The sequence below is a fragment of the Thermobia domestica genome, chromosome 6 (genome assembly GCF_964235325.1).
Source record: "Thermobia domestica chromosome 6, izTheDome1.hap1.1, whole genome shotgun sequence".
Classification (NCBI taxonomy): Eukaryota; Metazoa; Arthropoda; class Insecta; order Zygentoma; family Lepismatidae; genus Thermobia; species Thermobia domestica.
This window is the reverse complement of record NC_137459.1, coordinates 84,798,522-84,820,722: the sequence shown is the minus strand read 5'-3', so window position 1 is coordinate 84,820,722 and position 22,201 is coordinate 84,798,522.

Sequence of the window (22,201 nt, the reverse complement as noted above, 5' to 3'; positions counted from 1 at the left end):
AAGTGCATATTTGATCAATTTTCGATAGGTGTACAGGGTATTCCCTAAAGGGTGCAATTCTAAGATATGGTCTCAATAGAATTTTCAGATATACCCTGATTTCAAGGAGGGTCCAAAGTAGGCAGGAGGTAAGCCTTGACAACAATCTACATCTAATGCTTCGGAGGGATGTCGGAAATGTTAGAAACCGGCAGCTCCATGTTCTTTTGTGTTCGGAATAACGTGTGATGACATGTATTTCGACATGGTATATTTCACGGTTTCTTCACTTATAAGCGTGAAAGAAAACATTTGTGCATGCCTTTTCCCGAGTACGAGAGACCGTGCTGATGACGATCCTTAACACTTCCGACATTGCTCCAAACGATTCTGTGTTCACTACTATCAAGGTTTACTGTTTGCCTACTTTGGACCAATCATAAAGTCAGAGCATTAGTCAAAATTCGGTTGATGGCATGTCTGGGAATTTCACAATGCAGGGAATACTCTGCACACCCATTGAATATTAATGAAATATGCATTTTTGGATTACGTATGCGTGACTTCCTTTACGTTGATAAGCACCAGCATCCACAGTCTCTCAAATTTGAAATAGGGCCTCTTGAAATTTGTTTTTTTTTTCGATATTGGACAGCCCTAGCTCTGAAACTATGCACTTTTCGCCATAGTTTCACATGAACTTTTTTCTCTTATTTTGATGTAAGAAATCACCTCTTACAGTTTGCCGGTGTAGTTCATTAAAACCTGTATATATATATATATATATATATATATATATATATATATATATATATATATATATATATATATATATATATATATATATATATACAGGGGCGGATCCAAGGGAGCTACAGGGGATACAGCCCCCCTTCCTTTGACGCTTAGGTATACACTGGATAAAACGGATTTTAAGTCATAATGGATGGCAATCAAAATGTGCTCTTAAATAGTACGTGAAAGCTAATAGACTTAACACACATAAAGCATATTTCAATATAAAATTATACAGGATCTTTCAAAACAACACCGACAACGTTTGGGAGGTGATTCCAGACACACAGATGAAGACCAACCTGGGTGCGCAAATGCTTCCTTTCGGAGATATAGGCTGCCGAAAACATTTTAAAAAAATGAACTTTAAATGTCTATAGCTGCAAAACTATCAAGTCTATTGTAGTCGGGCCAAGATTTCACTTAAGAACTAAGATGTGAACTATCCAAATATCGAAGTTTCAGAATACTGTTGTATTTCCGCGACAGTTTTTATAGAAGTACTTGGCGAGTAATTCAAATTATATAATAATTTGAATTACTCGTAGCCAAACTCCCTCTGTAAAAATTGTTGTGTAAGTACCTTAGGATTATGAAACATGTATTTTTGGATAGCGCACATATTAGTTCCTAATTGAAGTCGGATCCGATCATGGACCGTCCAATAGTTTCGCAGCTATGGATCTTTAGAATTTATTATTATTATTATTATTATTATTATTATTATTATTATTATTATTATTATTATTATTATTATTATTATTATTATTATTATTATGGTGTTTTCGCCAGTCTATAACTCAGAAAGAAAACATTTGTGCACCGAGGTTGGTGTATACTTTTTGCCTTATCTTGGTGTCAGGAATCACCCCCAAACATTGTCTTTATTGTTTTGAAACATCCTTTATATATGTAACTCTACAACTAGCAATATCTGAAAATGACATATTCATATGATAAGTTTGTCAGTTTGTCCCCGGAACAGCCTGCATGTTTACTTATACAAGGGTCGTTCACGGTTGACCGGGACTTTTATTTCTTCAGAGGAAACAGCACAAGAAGCACCGAACTATGTCAGCTTTTCAAAATATTCACAGTGCGCGTCGAGGCATCGTTAACATCGTTGTGGTAGCTCCCTGATTTCTTTGGCGTAGAAAGAACTTTGTTGTTGTAGCCACTGGAGGACATCGTTCCACAGTGCTTCATATGTCGTGAATTTCTTCCCTCCCGGATGGTCTTATAATCACTGGGAGCTAAATCTGGACTGTAGGGGGAATGGAGCAGAACTTTCCAGCGCATTTCATCCAGAGTTGTTGTTGTCACATTGGCTGTGTGAGGGCAAGCATTGTCATGGAGAATAATGACATTTCCAGACAACATCCCAGGTCTTTTCTTGCGAATGAACTTTCGTACAGCACCAATCAACAATGTGGAGTAATAGTGGGCATTAATTGTGCTCCCTTTATCCAGAAAAATTCACATGGATAACACCCTTCATGTCCCAGAAGACACTTGCCATGATCTTTCCAGCGGACGGTTCCGTTTTGCTTTTCTTGGAGGGCGGGGAACCTTTGTGCCGCTACTCCATGCTCCTTCTTTTGGTCTCTGGAATTGAATTGTGCAACCATGTTTCATCACACGTGATGAAGGATTGCAACAATTCATCACCTTCGGCTCGAAACCAATTCAGAAGCTGTTCACAGACCCGTCATGCTTGTCCACTTCTAATCAAATGTCAGCTGGCGGGGAACCCACCTTGCACAGATTTTGCGGAAGCGTAAGTGGTCGTGAATTATTGTCTCAACACTTCCGACACTGATATTTACTTCGGCATCAATATCCCGCACTGTTACTTGCCGGTTCTCAAGAATCATTTGCTCAACACGTGTGATATTGATTGGTGTGATTGCAGTCTGGCGAATGTGTGCATGCTCTTCATTTATCACCAGCTACCGTCCTTCGCGAAACTGTTCACACCATTCGTATACTCTTGTCCGTGACATCGTTTGTTTACTATACTGTGCTTGCAATCTTCTGTAAAACTCAGCTGGTTTAATGTTTTCCTTCACAAGAAATTTGATTACACACCGCTGCTCCACAGCCACAGACACACTGCTTGCCGCTATGTTCACTGCAATTGCTGCTCATGCGCCAAATACGTCATGCCGGCCGCTAGTTACTCGAGAAGGAAAACATTACGTCACCCACAAGTTCCATCATGATCCGGTTATTAATAGATTATTTACGTTCGAAGCTCCCGGTCAGCCTTTAACGATCCTTGTAGTTGCTATAAGGAATGAACAGAGTGAGCATTTTCACCAGAAAATCTTGCAGACGGAAAAACGTTATAAAAGGAAATGGGACCCGTCCATGATGAGAGATTACTGTAAATTCCTCCTGAAAGAGGACTCCACGACGTACAAACGGAACGGCAAAGACAATTTCGATACTTTTTTTTTTTTAGGTTTCTATGTTGTGGAGTCCTCTTTCAGGAGGAACTAACAGTAATCTCTCATCATGGATGGGTACCATTTCCTTTTATAACGTTTTTACGTCTGCAAAATGTTCTGGTGAAAATGCTCACCCTGTTCATTACTTGTAGCAGCTATTTTTTCAGAGAAATAACAAATGGAATTGAACACATTGAATGAATTAAAAAAAAAAAAAACATATTTCACCCTTGTGTCTTGCACTTTTTTCTAGAAGTTTCTGTAGTTCACGGAATTTCATAGTTTTCTTCTCTAAAAAAATAAACCTATAGATGTCGAAATCTAGTGTCTTGACCAAACTAAGCAGAGAAGTGTGGAATATCATGAACCGAGCGTAAGCAAAATTTAAAGTGCTTCCATCCGTAAAGACGGCCTCAGTGGCCAAAAGTCTGATTGATCAAAATGAGCCATAACTATGTGTTTCAGTGTGGTTCGGATTCCACGTTAATCAGTGGGTCCACATCTCATATAATCCCGATGCTGAAATGGACGTTAAACTCAAAATCAACTTAACAATGTGTTTCAAGTTCGAAAATTTCATTTTATTTGTAAAACGGGTAAAGGGTCGAAAAGCAAAAACACATTAACCAACACCAGGAGGAAGTAGACATCTATTTGAGAATACGCTTATCATGGCCGCCATCTTGAAGTCGGCCATCTTGAATCTCGCTCGGCTTTTTCAAATAGGAAGGGGTCATATAATATATCAAATCGGGTTAGAATTTTACGTGAAATACAATGGTAAAGTCTATGTTTCTGTAAGTTTATATTTGTAAAGTCTAATAAAAAACACATTGATATGAATTCGTTGCCTCAAAGATTTCTTAACAGCTGTATCTTTTTGAAAAGAATCCAAGTCAGGAAAACCTAATGTACGCTGGTGAGAATATCTTAAGTAGCTACTTACGAAAGGTATTATCAGCTTGAAATCGTTATTGACTGCAGACAAATTGAAATGGTTATAATACGATCACAAACCTCAAGGAACTAATGGAAGATGGATGACATATTTTACATTGGATTATTTGAGTTAGAATATAAACCTTCATAAGCAGCTACCTATTCAGTACGCACTACTATACATTCGATTTTACTGACTTAATCAAAAAAAAAAAAATACATCCACAGGATTTTTCGCAGGAGAGGGGAAAGTTTGTCCTCTTATTTTGTGTTGTTAATATAGCTATAATAAAAGGGAGGATATGCAAAGAAGTTGTACTGAGGTTGATTTATTTAATACCATCTCTGTATTCACGGTAATATCACATAACATAATGAGTAAGAACGCTAGGAAATTTTACTTAGTGGGGTGTTCAAATTAAAAGAGGGTGTGCACCAGAATAATTCTGGACATTGGGCTAAGCAACTTTCTAGTTTTAATCATATATATGTTCTCCGTATATATTTGGTGTAAGGACCTCAAGCTTATTCTGTTGGACTATGCTTATCAAAAGATTTCTAAAACTGCCTTACTTCCCCAAAATCTGAAATTCAGGATGGGGATGGGGCGGTTGCCCTCCTGTCCCATTGACGCCCCTGCCTAGCGACTGTCATATGAAACTATCCTACGCCCTTTCGCATGGTTTTAGTTAGATTTGTTTTGGACTCTTGACTGCGAAGATATTACGTTTTGAAATAGAATTAATTTGCTGAGCAAAACTGAACTTTATTGAAAATCGATTTGAATCCATTGTGCTCTGAACACCCCACATATTAGTTTTCTTCAATAAATTATTGACTCAGAAAACAACCAATCACATAGGCTTGTGGAAAATATTCTAAAGTTAGCACAATATGAAGTGTGTTTCAAACATTACTTTTCGAAAATTTATTCTTTTAAAATAATTTTATTATCATCAGTATTCTGAAATAGTAATCAAATTTTGCAACAAAAATCTCACCCGCCTTCACGAAACGCGAGATTAGCCTCTAAAGGCACAACTAGAAAATTTTCAGAAGCGGTAACTACAAAATGACTTGCTTTAGGGTTAAAATAACCGCACAATCGTATTTCTGGTAAAATTTTAGAACATGTAACATGACTCCCTTTGCATTTGAAATTTTGAACAAAAAGCAAAGATGCCCGAGATGATGCTTGCTAGCATCATCTGATGTGTCAGACCACTTCCAAGTTTCATCATTCTCCCTCAAACCATCCTCAACACACAATGATGGTGAGGACTTTTGTTTTGCCATGTATATTGATAGCTTGTGTGAAATCTCCATAGTAGGTTAAATTTAAAATCTATCTAAAAGGCTTATTACAACCAAGACAGTACTTATGAGAGTCACTGGCAAGAGGGTGTAATAAAAGCGGGTCATGATATGACATAAGTTGAGAATTACTAATCTATACTGAAATATTCTGTACCCAACACAGTGTAGTCTTAACCAGGATAAAATAAATGAAAAGATCAGATGCAAGAGCAAAAAAGTCTTAATAAATACGTTATTACAGAATTTTGAAGTATGTTTAAAATAATCTTTTAAAGTGTTCAAAATGTTTGAAACTTGTTTTGTGTGTGTGTGTTTTAAAACATGTTTAAAACATTTTGAACACCTTTTTCATGTTTTAAACACATGTTTTGTTCTTTTTTGGACAAAAAAATGTATTTTTCCAACCCTGATATATATATATATATATATATATATATATATATATATATATATATATATATATATATATATATACCTCTGTCTATGTGTGTGTGCTGGAATGCCTGGAATAATTATAACCAAATTTGATATATCTACATATTGCTTACAGTCTAGAAAACAGTACCATGGGCTGAGACCCCCTGGAACAATTAGGGGGGTACGCGGTACTGGTGACATATAAAATGACCGAGAACGGCCGATATTAATGTCCAATCCGTAGCTTTCGGAGACACTGAGAAAAGTAGTAACACACCCGATGCCGTTTACGTTGAAATTCAGTTCCCAGTAGCACTCCTGGCAGGGAATGGTGACACGTAATGTTAATCGAAAACGACCGATATTAGTGTCGAATTCGTAGCTTTTGGGTTTTTGAGCTGAATAGTGACACTCTCGACACTGTTTAAATATAATTCAATTCCTATAAGCACACCTGGGAGGAGGAAAATGGTGGCATGTGAAAATGATTTAAAACGGCTGATAATATTGTGAAATCCATTGTTGTCGGTGTCTCTAAAATAAATGGCGACATTTCTGATGCCCTAAAATTAAACTTTAACCCCAGTGGGGTGAGAGTCCCCAGAACAATTAGGGGGATTAGGATGGCATAAAGATGAAAAGAAATAACCGATATTAATGTCGAATTCATAGTTTTCGGGGTCGCAACAAAGAATTGTGACACTGCCAATGCCACTTACGTCGAAATTCAACTCAGATTAGCACTCTTTGGGAGAAATATGACATAAAAGTAATCGAAAACTACCAAAAACAAACTGTTATTTACTTCAAAGTTCAGCCCCTATTAGCATACCTGGAGGAATTCATAGTTTTTGAGGGGTCACTGAGATTAATGGTGACACTCTTGATACCATTTACATTCAAGTAAATTTACCTTTTAACAAGCCTAGCGACATTAAAAGTAATCAAAAAGGACAAATATAAGTGTTGAATTTATAGTTGTAATGATTTCTAAGTTGACTAGTGTCAGTTCTCATGCCATTTAAGTTCAAGTTCAGTCCCCAGTGGGAGTATGACCCTTAGCATCCGTAGGAGGGCATGGGAGGTAGGGAACATGTAAAAATTTTTAAAAAATATCTATATTAGTATCAAATTCGTAGCTTTCCGGGTCCCTGTGACGAATAGTGAAACACCTGAAAGTTTAAGGCCACGCTTAGCCCCAGAATCAACCCTAAGGGGAGGGGATGAAATGTAGAAGTAATAGGAAACTATCGAATCCCCCTTTTTTTTCGCAATCAGAGTCACGATAGCTTTCAAGACCAAGTTTAGTCACAATCGGCAAGGATGTTGAGAAAGGGTGAAATATGAAATGTCTCAAATAACTGAAATAAGTGTTGAATTCACAGTTTTCGGGACCGATAAGCTGCTAGGTGACAATTCAGATGGCATGTAAGCCAAAGTTTAGAAAAGGAGGGCTGAACTGGAAATTTAGAATATATATTTGGATGTAGGTGTATGAATGTATATTTTAGCCCACTCTGGAACGCCTGGAGGCCAATCTTAATAGGCATATTACTAGAGCACGAATGATATTTAATTACATATTTTTTCCCCCTTGCATGTAGTTTCGAAAAACATTCAAATCTTCATGAATCACGTGAATAAGATCATTATACCTAGGTTTTGTTTTACATATTTTTACATATGCTACTCAATATTACATATTTTCAGCCATTTTACATAAAATCAAATAGTTTATCAGTCTCTTGTGATTCCTGACCGCTCTCTACCAGTGGATGTTGTAAAAATTTTACTGGAATTTCCGAGAAATTTGCCCTGTCCTGCACTGCATTCCAAGCTTTAAGAGGAAGGAGGAGCAGGTCAAACTTAATTTTAGATGTCCGGCATTGAAGATTTCACTACTTGAGGCAGTTCATTCCGTCACTCTTTCAAGGAAAGTCACCCAGCCAGTTTCATCCCTTCGTGCTGTCTGACACAAAAATAGCCGTACTGTGGAAAATGTCTTCATACGAACAAACCTTGTCTAGTGAACGTATTTATCGTGGTTTGAGGTTTTGTGTATTGATATTTCGTCATCGCACCGGTTGCATCATCGCTGGCATCTAAGTTAAAGTCGTAGGTTACTGTAGATGATGCTTTTACAACCGATGGTAAGATGATGGTTAGTACAGTATGTGAAAATGATAACTTGCTCCATGAAATCGCAATTGGAACAACATATACAAACCGCGACTCACACGGGAAAGAAATGGGAATCTTCTTCTCACAAACAAATTCTTTTGACGCAGATGCGACAGGGATCGTCTTCATCGGAGAATGAGATTTTCGCGGACACGTGTGATACAATGTCAGCTGAAACCATTCCTTGGAACAAGCTTCAACTGCCAGAATACCGGGATTTCTTGAAGAAGTATTGCAAGCGAAATATCAGGACGAATCTACACTAGGGTGGAGCGTTTTGCACTTTTGTTGAAAATTCGATGACGGCTAGTGCGGAAAAGGTACCATTGGTGGCACCGACCTTACTGATTTTTTTATTTATTTTTTGGCAACCCCTTACCCTCCCCTAACGGACTTAAAGTTATTTAAGTGTTTGGTTAGGTAACACGCACAACACCAATGACAGAAAAGCTACTTGTGGTCGTTTTTAGTTACCTGATGGCTATAATACAATTATTTTATTAAAAGAAACTTGTAGCAATGCCAGTAAATAATTTTAAAATGCTTATGAGTCAAAGTGCAGCCATATTAGCTCAGTTGTTGGAATTAATGTCCAGATTTTGTTTGGAATGCCACGTTAACGATGATTATAGGCATAGCTCTTGATATAACACGGCTTTCTTTGTGTAACTCTTCGCTTATTTTGCTCTGTACGCAAAATAACCCAGAACTCACCACGGGGAGAACTACGTGACATCGAGTTCCGACCACCCACCCACCCAGTAGGCATACATTGACATTTGACCTGAGGTCACGTAGTTCTTCTTGGTCTCGAAGCGGGCATTCTTGTTCTATACTTCAGTTTGTATCTAACGTAGATCTCTCTTGCGTTCTGGACGCACTTTTTCAACGATCCCTCGGACACCAGCTTCACTGTGCGTTCCACAGTTTGACTATGACAAGGGAATGTTGTTGTTAGAGTTGCTGAAGTTCGGATGTTTTCTTCAAGCTGCTGATCTGTTATGTTTCGTGTGATTGGCGGCCCTGTTAGACATTTAGGCCAATTAATCATGTCGTAGTAATTTTCAGCTGTAAAGTTTAATTTCGGAACAATGAAGTCACGTAAGCGGCTTGATCTCGGAGTCTTCTGGCTGCGGCACTTTTTATCCTTCTCCAGCCTAACGTTCGAATATGCGGATTTTCACCTGCTGTCATAGCTATCAGCACGTTTTCATAAATATTTTAAAATTATTTACTGGCATTGCCACAAGTTTCTTTTAATAAAATAATTGTATTACAGCCGTCTGGTAACTTTTAAACGACCAGAAGTAGCTTTTCTGTCATTGGTGTTGTGCGTGTTGCTTTACCAAACACTTAAAAAAAACTTTAAGTCCGTTGGAGGAGGGTAAGGGGTTGTCCAAAAAAATCAGTACGGTTGGTGCCATCAATGGCACATTTTCCGCACTAGCCGTCATCGAATTTTCAATAAAAGTGCAAAACACTCCTGCGGAAAAACTACCTCGATGCTAGCTACAACAAAAGTGTCGAAGGAATTCGTACTCAGCTCGGTGATTCCTATATCTGGGTGGCTGCGGACGAAGCCACCGACAGTTTGGGACGCTTTGTAGCGAATTTAATAGTTGGCAAACTAGATCCCAACTTACTCTCCATATCCTACTTGATATATTGCAAGGAGCTTGAATGTGTCAATCATTCTTTCTTGGCAAGGTTCGCAAATGATTTCCTGAAAGTGATGTGGCCTCGTGGTGTTGAAGAGGAGAAAGTTCTTGTTTCCTACACCGACTCTGCAGTGTGCATGTTAAAGGCATGTAACACACTCAAAGTGTTATACCCCAACTTAGTTCACTTCACCTGTGCTGCACATGCACTTCAACGTGTCGCAGAGAAACTAAGAAACAACCCAGACGTGAGTAAATTTATTTCTAGTGGAAAAGAGGTGTTTTTGTAAGCTCCCTAAAGAGTCCACTGTTTCAAGGAACGTCTGTCAAATGTACATCTTCCACCCAAGCCGGTGTTAACAAGTTGGGATACTTGGCTAGAAGCAATGACATTTTACAACGAACATTTTGAGGGCGTCAAATTCTTTGTAGACTCTTTCCCCGCCGACAGTGCAGTTCCGTTCTCTTCACTTATAAGTGTGAAAGGAAACATCATAGCGTGCGTTCTCCCGAGTACGAGAGACCGTGCGGCTAACGATCCTTAACACATCCGACATTGCGCCAAATGATTCCGTGTTCACTGCTATCAAGGCTTATCATTTGTCTACTTCAGGCCATTCATAAAATCAAAGTAAATCTAAAAGTTCGATTGATGGCATGTCTGGGAATTTCACTCTGCAGGGAACACTATGTACACCAATTGAAAATTAATGAAACATACATTTTGGAATGATTATTCGTGACTTTCTTTACACTGATAAGGACCATCATCCCCAGTCTCTCGAATGAAAAATAGGGACTCTTGAAATTTGGCTTTTCGCGATTTTGGGCAGCCCTATCTCGAAACTATGCAATTTTCCTCGCAGGTGTATATGAACTTTATCTTTTATTTTGATGTAAGGAATCATTTTTTACAGTTTGTCGGTGTAGTTCATAAACACCCTATATACATTGCATAATGAACAAAATTATATAGCAAAACATATATTTAGCGATATTTTGATATTACATATTTGAAAGATGTTACATATTCAATACATATAATTAGCTTTTTTTCCCTACATATTTATGTAGATATTTGGCAAAATGATATTTCATATAACCCGGGCTATTTCATATTACGTAATTATTTAAAAAAAATACAATGGGAGTAAAACACTCCAAGGGGTGACATGTAAATGTAGTCCAAACCGACCGTGATTAGTATGTAATCCAAAGCTTTCGGTAAGTATTCGGCATATTATTGTCGAACGTCCTGAATACTCAGATCTCAGAGAGCGTCATGGATTGCCTCTTACACTTGATAGTGCATTGGACAGTTATGTAGATATTGTTGAGCGTGTCCTCTCTTTTATTGACGCGTTTGATATTGATAAAGTTGTCTGAATATTTTAGTGCCTTTACACTTGTATTCACCGTTGCACTTGTATTCTTACATTTTATTGTTTTACACTAGTTATTGTCATTGTTTTGTATTTTTCTATTGTTACTATTATTAGTATTTATTGTTATTGTCATATCTCCTTTACTTCCTTATTATCGTTATGTATTTGTGATTCTCATATATTTATTATGTCATATGTTATTTTTTTCTATTTTGCAGCAGTTTTCTTTGTTATATTTAATCTGCTCGTTTGTAAATTTTATTTACGGCAGTTTGTGTTTGAGCGGAGGTGTTGATCGTGACGGGAACAAATAGCAACGCTGCCGCCGTCCCTATTAAATTCAAATCAACCAATCAAAGCTTTGAGGTCGTTAAAATGAATAGTAACTCCCCAATGCCGTTTAAGTCCAAGTTCCACTCCATCTTCAGACATGGGGGAGAAGAGGGGAAAAATATAGTAACAAACATGACTTACATTAGTGCCGAATTCAAAGCTTTCTCGGCCAGGGAAACAGCTGACCTACTTGCAGTAACTTTTGAAACACAGCTAGTACCCACTTCAAGCTGAATTTTTTAATGATATCAATTTGATTAAAGTGCTTATTCCGCGAATGTGTGATGTTTCAAAGTTTATGTCAAACGTAGAGTGTATTCTGTATTTTTATCAGTATTGTTTCACTGAAGTACGTCTACTAAGGGAGAAGGACATACAATATTTTCCATAAATCTGCCCTTCCCGTGAGAAAAACATACATTTTAGCTAGTATACATATAATTCATCGCTGCAGAATTCATAGTTATGTAGGCCTTGTGTAATGGTATTGGATAAATTGAACCTTTTTTTGAAGAAAATATTGTTGATAGTGTTAATTACTACATAATATTTCCTACTAGAAATAATATATCTAAAAATACCTTCTGTTGCGATTTCCAAGATTAGTTTGAATTGCCATAGCTAAGGAACTTTCAAATATGCTTTTCCTAAATTTTGTAAAATAATAATAATAATAATAATAATAAAAGTGTTTTTCTGAGGTTCTACCTTCTAAACAAAGCCACAACAGACTCACATTTAACAGAAAAATTATATTATCATATGCATCTGTGAATTATATGTCACCCTTTAATTATATATATATATATATATATATATATATATATATATATATATATATATATATATATATATATATGGGATTTGTTCTTAGTTTGATTGGAACTCATACAGAAACATTGTTTTTCATTATTACTCATGAACTTCTCAATAGCGCAGGATATAAACTGTCGCTTGATCGAACGAGCGGAATGGTATTTAAATGTGGCAACTTAACTAACATATCCAAAGCATTCTATTTACATTCTAAGTAGTGTAAATTGCAACAACAATCGATAACTATTTATGTTAATCGGTGTCCGATCAATAACTAATATGAAAATTTACTCTTGGAAGTTTATGATTTGGTTTCCCTTCCCAGTGTGTTTGCACCAAAGACATATAATATGTGTGCAAACAGATTCTATTGTTTTTATTTTATGATGTGCCTTCCTGGTCTGAGACGACTTATTGTATACAGTGTTTGTTATTATTATTATTATTATTATTATTATTATTATTATTATTATTATTATTAATGAAACCAATACGTGTCTTGGCTAGTTCCGAGTTCAGCATTTTTCTGTGTTATCAAGGAAGCAGGGCCGCCACTAGGGTGCGAGAGGGGTACGTGTCACAGAATGTGATTCGTGTTTGCCCCAATGGCGGCTAATGTTAGTGTTGCAGCGTTGCACAACGACCAAAGTATTTCAAGAAGAAATATTATTAGCAGTAGTAGTAAATAAGAGGAAAAATTACTTTCTAATACTCACATATACATTTGATAACATATCTTTTACTTTTATAACTAAAAAAATCCATTAATCCTTTTTAAAAAAAGCGAAAAATAATCCGTCACAGCGTCTCCAATTTATATTGCGTTGCAGCAAGCATACAACGACCAGATTTCTACAGCGCGACAATTGAAACCAATGTTAAGTTTCCGTTCCCCTATCTCAGAAGTTAAAGGTTGTGGTCGTTGTAGTGCTTCTGTAACAACCGGCACGGTTTCCAGTGAACGAGAAGCTTTTCGCTCCAAATAAGATTTCTGAATTTTATTTCGCTACCAATTGCAAAGGGAATTTATTTTTATGCATTCATATTTTGAAACTACGGTACTATGCTGAAGCAAACCAATATAATGACAATTTTTGAAAAAAGTGATCGCAAAATTAAAAGATAAGAAAGAAGATATGGAATAAAGTAGAAAACAAATGAAAGTAAACACGCATTTACAACTTTATTCTTAGCTTATGAAGATAATGAAGGCTTCTTCTACAGTAATTTATGAACCAAGTATCTATCTATCTATCTATCTATCTATCTATCTATCTATCTATCTATCTATCTATCTATATCTATATCTATATCTATATCTATATATATATATATATATATATATATATATATATATATATATATATATATATATATATATATGTGTGTGTGTGTATATAATCCATCCTCTGTGGATAGTGTTTTAGTATGTACACTTCTCTTTTTATAAAACAAATGTATTTTATACTCATGACAAGTTTCCACATAAAATTGTATGATGGGAAATCCCACATTGAATTCGGGACTAGTTAGTAATGCTCAGGGGCGCAGCTGTGAGGGGGTTCCACCGGGTCCGGAATTCCCAAATATTTCGAAACTCGACTAACATTTTTAGACTTTTCTAACGAACTATACTTTTTTAACAGAGAAATAATTGATGTTGGCTAAATATTTTATTTTACACCTCATGATGTGCTCTTTCTTTTCCTATAAAAAACAAATATAGGTGACAGTAATTAATTACTTATCGTATTTTTGGGTGCAGAATAAGGCAAGTTCGATATTACATAGACGTATTGGACCAACTTAAATACTTTGGACCCCTTCCAGCAAACATTTCTGGGTGTAGAACTGGCAATGCTGTTTGTTTGACGTTGTTTTACTTTTGACTTCTGTTACATGCTTGCTGAACCTACATCTGACGGGCTTCAAAGTTTGTTTTCCAGAACGTATCATATTGATAAGCATTGTTTTGCTTCGAGTGGAAGTATATTGTGTTCATCGTGCATTGCTTGTAACCAAGACGGATGCTTTGGAATGTAGTTTTTCTTTTGCATACGACGTGTGTGGATTGGTGTATATGTTACATTCGCGATTCATATACTTATTTTGTATCAGCTGCTTTTTTAATAAGCTGTTTTGGTTTTAAGTTATTAGATTTACTTGAGTTTTGCGCGCTCTAATTCTGCAAATAACCTACAAATTCTGAATGAATGATATACCATGACTTCTGTAAATAACCCCCCCCCCCCCGCCAAAAAAAGAAAAGAATTTCCCCGGCTCTTCAGTGAAGAAAATCTTGCAATTAAGGCTTAGACAAAACAAGCAAAGGGCAATCAATAAGAGTGTTTGAAAAAAAAAGTTTTAAATTCACAGAACATCTTATGGCGGCAATGTTGTTTGCCTAAGATATATTTCCACATTTTGTTTTAAACTTTTCTAGATAAACTGTAAATAAAGTGTGTTCAATTTACATTTTTATAACACTAATCTCTGCCACGAATTGTCTTCAATTTACGCTGCAGAGGAATTTGGATCACTGTCAGGGAATGGGTTTGCTAGAAGGAATTGTTCGTAATAATCTAGAAAAAATATTTAATGAATCTACAAAGCTTCTGAAATTAATATTAACTGTACCAATGACGTCAGGAAAAGGAGACAGGAGTTTTCCCACATCAAAAAGAATTGACACTTTCAAGGAATTGAATATTCCAAAAAAAAATCATAATTTGTTATGCTTTCCATCGTAAAAGACCTGATAATAGGAATACCAGAGTTCAACCAGCATGTATTAAACAAATTTACTCCGACCAAAAAGAGGAGAATGGACTTACTAATTAAATAAGGTGACTAACCGGGCAAACTGTTCTGCATTATGTTTTACTTTTTAAAAGCATAATTTTATTTAATTTTACATGTTACATAGCATTTGCATCTAAATTTATGCTGATTAATCAATGATTCCAATTTATATCTTCTGTCTCCGATCATTCGTACTGCAACATCCGAAACCACAATCCACCAGTCGCCATTGGTTTGCCCCGGGTGACACAAACCATATTTTTCTAACCTTAACCATCAGCAAATCTACTTCTCTTAAGAGCTATGTGTAGTCTTTTAGCTACTCTAGAGTCTGGGGAAAATGTTTGTACAAAATTTTATTTTGTTACTCCTAGTAAACTTAAAGAGATCTGAAGAGGGTGAGAAGAGATATAAGTCTTCTTAGGTGCCACACTTCGTGGAGATCGAATTTTGTCAAGTCCGTTTTATCTATGTGGTTTGAACATACCAAGAAAATATCTACACGCATAGGCGCCGAAGCCGTTTTCTATCAACTGCTTGACGAATACCTCTTCCTCCCCCCTCCAGATCTTGGTCCGCTGCATCCGCTCCGCTGGCAAATTCACGACCTAAGTCAAATTTGCCTAAAGGCATTAAAGCAAATCCAAGTTAAAAATTCGTTAACTTCACTGCACGTTTGCGTATCACATTGATCTTTACTTGTCATATTAGTGCTACCAGAGTGTTGGTTAAAGCTTCAGTGTTCTATTAAACACAGTTTTGAAAATAGTGTTTTCCATCGAATAAGAAGGCTGTTCCTAATATTGAACTAAAGGCACGACAAAGTTTACGACAGAAATTCTTGTTCCTCTTTGTTAATTTTTTCTTGATTGAATTATATTGGGGGCGTGGACCCCATCTTTAAATATTAAGTGGGCCAAAATTGTCCTGTCCCCCAAAGTCGGCGCCTATGTCTACACCCAATAGTTTCAAAAATCCAGTGAGCGGTGTAAAACTTCTCCAAGATGTCCTTTCTCCCATCAAAGGGACTATGTAAATCTCGTCTTATCCAAGGTTTCAGATAAAAGGAGAATAGTTATACAAAATGTTAATTCCCTATACGCAAGAGTTTTATAGATCTGATAATGGTGTAAAAAGAATCAAGCTCCATTTTCCCTGTTATGATCGAATTTTGTAAAATACCCTTATGCATAGTCTAAGACCCGAAGGAAACATTTGTAAAAAGTCACAATTTTTTACGCTCTATTAGATAAAACATAATTCAATGGCTAATTCTTCATTCCTCTCGTAGGGGTTGCATTTCGTCATCGGTCTTATCTCGGTCTTATCAAAATATTGAAGTTCAAGGAGAATAGCTGTGAAATATTTCAACTTTCCACACTCGGAGCTTCGGAGATCAGACATGGGGCAAAAATAAATAAACAAATCCCATCCAGAACTTTAAGGGACGCAATTCTTAAAATTCTCTTCTACCGTATACCTACAGTTCAAAGAACGTTTGTGTGATATTTCAGCTAAACATTCCTCAATACTATATGTAAAGACTTTTTTAGGTAATAACATTTAGATAAATACGAACAAAATATTATTAGAAGTTTATGTTGTATTAAAAAACTACACTGAGAAAAAATAGTATGTGGCGTACGTAAAAACGTATGTTCCAGGTGCAAATCCTGTAGTTTTTGGACTTAACGTTCAACAAACGTATAACTGGAAACGCATGTTTTACAATATTTCCCGTATAAGTGTGTCATCTATAAGTACTTTCCGTATGACTGCATATAGACGGTAAGGATCTCATATACAAATGGACGTATATAACATGTAACTGACGAACGTAACAAATGTACATGTATGTAATATACGGAAGACTGTTAGATGTCAGGCGTCTTGCAAAGGCATGATATAACATTTAAGAGCAGTGCGTATTTACTATATGGATAACGTATGCTCCGTATTGATTTCTGAAGTAAGTAAGATGATTCCGTATATTGGAACAATATACCGCTATCCGGATAACGATTTTTCTCACTGTAGGTAAAATGCCCCTTCTTCAAACAAATAGATTAGGTTTGTGGAAATTATTTGCTTCCTCTTTCTTCCCCCGTAATTGCATTTCAATGAAGGTGTAACGGTAAAAAATAGTAATGTTGCTTCTTTTCAACACACATCGATGGGTTTGATCGACATCAGGATTGTCACACTTCAGCTCAGAGACCCTGAAAACTATTGATTGCATACTAATATCGGTCGTTTTCTATAATTTTACATGTGATCCATTTCCCCTTATCTCTATACTGTTGGGGAATCAGTTATGATTTAAGTAGCATCGGATGTGTCATTATTCATCACAGCGACCGCGGAAACTATGGACTGGACACTAATGTCAGTCGTATTTGAGTGTTTTTTGCGTATCTCCCATTGCCCAATCTCACTCCTTCTCGAATCGTTTTAATAATTTGATATACAGGGGTAATATTGGGCTAGATCATGACCCAGTCATATTGAAAAAAAATCTTCAAATTAGGTGGAGTTGGCCATAAAACATTATTATATTTCATTTCCGAGTACGAGAAAATGCCCTTTCCCTTAAAACGGAAAATTTCAAAATACTGGAAGACGTAAAATATTCTTTCTAATGAGAAGTTCATACACCGAGTGTCGTCCTCTAAACTTGACGAATTGGTGAGACACCCCATATTCTTTCATAAATTATGACACCCTGCTACCCCTCTAGGTTATGAATGTTAATCAAAGTAATATGATAAACATGTAGTTCAAGGTACATAGTACATAACATCCAATAATTCATTTCAAACGATTCATTTGTCTTCGCGTAATTCTATCACAAATAAGATTGTTTTCTTTTTGATACATTATATTGTATATGAATATAAAGCCGGAGTTTTGTGCAATGGCTAGCAAAAATAAAATGTATATTTTCTCACTTAACGAAGCAATGATTTCATAAAGCAAAAACTAAAATTTAAATATTTTACTTTTTCATTTTAAAGAAATTGGTATTTAAATATTTTAAATAGTACTTAAGCAATTGTCAAGCGAACATCTATGGATCTGAAAACTGTAGAGTTTTCAAAAACATTTTCATACACAAAATAGTATAAGATGAATATTTTTCAATAATAATAATAATAATAATAATAATAATAATAATAATAATAATAATAATAATAATAATAATACTTACATTATTATATTACCACAATGTGTATGAGTTGTTCTTCATATTATTGAGCTAGTAATTCTAGTTGTAGAAAGCACTTAATTTAGGCACTAGAGATGTTGTTGATACAAATGACTGCAGTGGTGATTAGGCCCAATAAGATCATGTTTAAATGTAAGGTACAACAAACTAATTTCCTCTCATTCTTGTTCGCAGTGCATTTGACGTGATAATATACCAGGAACTATTTCGACCTACAAATTATAAATGTATCTGTGTGAATCTATCGTATGTGAAGATTTCTATCGACAACTAGAACCGCAGGCAGACTCAGCTGCCGGTTTCATTTCCCAGCAGTCACATTACAGCCCGTGAGTGCGGTCGTCTGTGATCGAGTATCTGCTTGTCAGAGAGATCCAGCGAGAAATTTCCTAAGTACTTTGCAGTTCTCATAAATGTGATAAATGTCTTCATCATACTAATAAGTGTCAAATGATTACAAGAAACGCAAATGGGCAATTATTATACAATTTCCTTTCTTTCCCTCTTTATAATTTCGAATGAAGAATGTTTTATCATTACAAAATAATAATATCAATATTATTATTATTAATAATTTGTCTAACAGCATTTTTGTTTATTTCTAATAAACCATTTAAGTCTGTGGACGTAATATGAAAGTTATATCTTCTCAGCTTGTTTCTAGATTTATTCTATTTAGATCAAATATCTGAATAGCAATATTCCACCTTAATTTGAATGAAGAAATAACATTTCACGTTGCAGTTCCAAAAGTTGAACAGTCATATCCCTACTGGGATTCAAATCTATGACTAGCGAGTATTCGATCCAGAAATGGTCGTTTCCCATTGCATGAATACCTTCCACACATTGATTATCTCCCAAGCTCATCTTCAACCATAACTCTCTTGCTATTGAAGTTAAAGAAAAAAACAAAAAAGAGAAAAAACGTTATAAGATCGTGGAAAACTTCGAAGAAACATCTTCTTCCGAAAGTCTAGCGGGAATAAAACATACTAAGTAGTACAAAAGTTAACAAAAATACAAAAAAAAAAAAAAAATCCACCGAATATTTAAAATAAAGAGAAGCACTTGTAAAAATAACTCCTGAAAGTAACAAACTTAGAGTTTATTCACTTCCAGCACAACTTCTGGAACAATTAATTATGCAGAAAAGTGATTTAGTATGTTAACAATTTGAAACTCTTCACCAAAAAAAAGCTAAATGATATAGTTTACATCAATTAAAGCAAGGGGTAATTTTCATAGACTCAGATGTTATTGAATTTAATAGACGCTGAAATTCAGGACAAAGATAGAAGCACTTTCCAGGTCCAAAGCAATTACTGGCGCTAACTACAGACAGACAAAAAAAATGTGCCTCGGGTGCAATTTCTCATGTACAAATTTCCACAAAATGTGAAAATGCTGCATTTCTGGAACGGTTCAAAATATGATGTTGCTTTTCATTTTCTTTAGAAGATAATTTATTAATCCAAATGATATCCCTCGTTTGGGAATATGCGTCCAAATTCTCGTGCTGTAGTCTTCTGATATTTTTTAATTAAAAAAAGTATTTTACTTAGTGCCAATTCCGAAAATTTTGATTCTGTGACTGTTGATCAGTACCATACAGTATTACACATGAAAAGTAGCACTTCAACATTTGAGTTTAGTAAACTTTATAAACAATGTCCATGTTTCAACTTAGGTGGCTAACGTATTGATTGTATTTTTTTTAAATTTATTTTTTTACTTTTATTTTAATCACTTAAGTTTCTTTTTTATTTTTATGTCTCAGAAACATCAATTGCAATGATTTTGAAATTGTACAGGAGGTGTATATCTAGATATTCTGATATTCTGAAAATGATAACACGGCACTTTGGTTCTGGTATTTTTCATAGTTGTTTTGTAAAAAAAATATATATTGGACCAATGAACCCAACGTGACGAAATAAAAAAAAAGATAAATTAACCAAAGTTGGAACTGGTGCAATGTTTTCAAATCATTAATGCAACTTTCAAATCATTAATGGTCTTCTGGAACAATGTGGTGCCATACAGATTACTTCAAAAGTGCATCAGAACATTTCAGAATATTCTGGAACCATCCAGATTATTCCAGAATGAAACATAGCCTCATAAACATTCTAAAACAACTCATATAATTGTGTGTGTTGTGTCTAGTATATAAAATGGAGGAGACACAAACGAAGCGGCATAATAACTCAAATTTAGAAAATATATATTTTCTATATGTTTATTCTCTCATATGTCTATTGAGTATCAATTCATTATCTAATTAGATCTGATCTCAAAGTCTGCAAGATCGAACTAATTATGTAATGGAGTCTGATGCAACCAATTGTGTGAGTGTGTCTGCCGACAACAGGCAACAACTAGGGGACGGGGACAAGCGAGGCACTTACCTCGGGTGTGTGGTACGAGGAGCGCCTAAAAGGATATAAAAATTGAGGGGTGACATAAACCCTAGTTGCGGTCCTAAATGACAAAATGAATTGAGCTAACTTTCAAATATCCAGAGGGTCGTTGGATCGGCGAGACAATGCCACTTATAACGATATGGATAGACATAAACTTTTAAATCAACCCTCGTATTTCCTCAACTCCGATTCTTAGAAATGAAACGCAACCAGTTAACATTTGGAGGAGAACAATGCTCAGGAATTTGTCACCCAAAAGGTACCTCAATTTTCCAGACAGCCCTGCTTCTCCCGTCAGTCCAAATAAGGTAAAGAATTTTTGCTACTCTGTGCTGAACGCCCACGCAGCAAAACTCATGTGATGATGACAGATTTTACGTGATAATGTAAAATCTATCAATAATAATTAATTTCATGATTTATTGAAATTATTAGTGCCTTTATAGTGATTTTTATTAACCTATGAATTATCCATTATACATTATTAGTAAAATAAAGAAGCAAAAGCTTAATGTTTTTTTACGAACTATATTTTAGTTTGCTAGTGTATTCTTATGCTGTTTGACTGGCAACTATGTGACGCATGAACAGACGCGTTAGAGCGGTATTAAAACTTCAAACACTAAGATGGACAGAAATTAAGCTCTCATATATGCAAAACGCATCAGTAAACATAAAATGTGAAAACGTTCAAAGATATTTTATAAGTCTTGCGATTTCAAGTTAACAAAACATTTCTCAATAGTACTACTACGAAAATTTGTGATTTGTGATTTGTTATATAAACGATACATTTTTATCTCCTACTCGTAGTTGACATCTTGGAATGAAGAAACTCATAGAAAAGATCTAATGCACTCCAGAATTGAAGACGACGCACAAACTCATCTTTATTCAACAGTGCACTAGTGAATTTTTAGCGTTGTATCCGCCGATCGCGAATATCATGCGCGTTAACGGTATCGTCTCGTAAATAATTGGGCCACCGAATAAGAAAAGAAAATTGTGATGATAAATCAAAAGTGTTCTGTGTTGGTGCTTACATGTAAATATTTCAGTGTCAGTGATGATAAATCAAAATATAAATGTCTTACGAAATATTTCTTTTCTTTTTAAAATTCGTAGAAAGGAAAATCTAATAAGATTAAAGAGTGTAATTTTACATTTCCTTTCATAGTGAATCTAGGATGCTAAAATTTTAGAAACTTATGCAGTCGAAAGTAGTATGTCACAAGGTAAGGTATTTTTTAAGCAGTGAGCTACAAACGTTTACTTTCGTCTCCCACTACTCATCTGGTGTTAACCACACATACCTGTCCCACCTTGTATTATTTTACAGGTAGTAAGGGGTATACCTTTGGGTTGACGCAACAGCGACGGTGGGCATACGGCATATGCCTCTGGTATGTGTAACGCCCGAATCCCAGGACCGTGGGAGTGAGGTTATTTGATTTGTTACCAGTTCCTCATTATAATT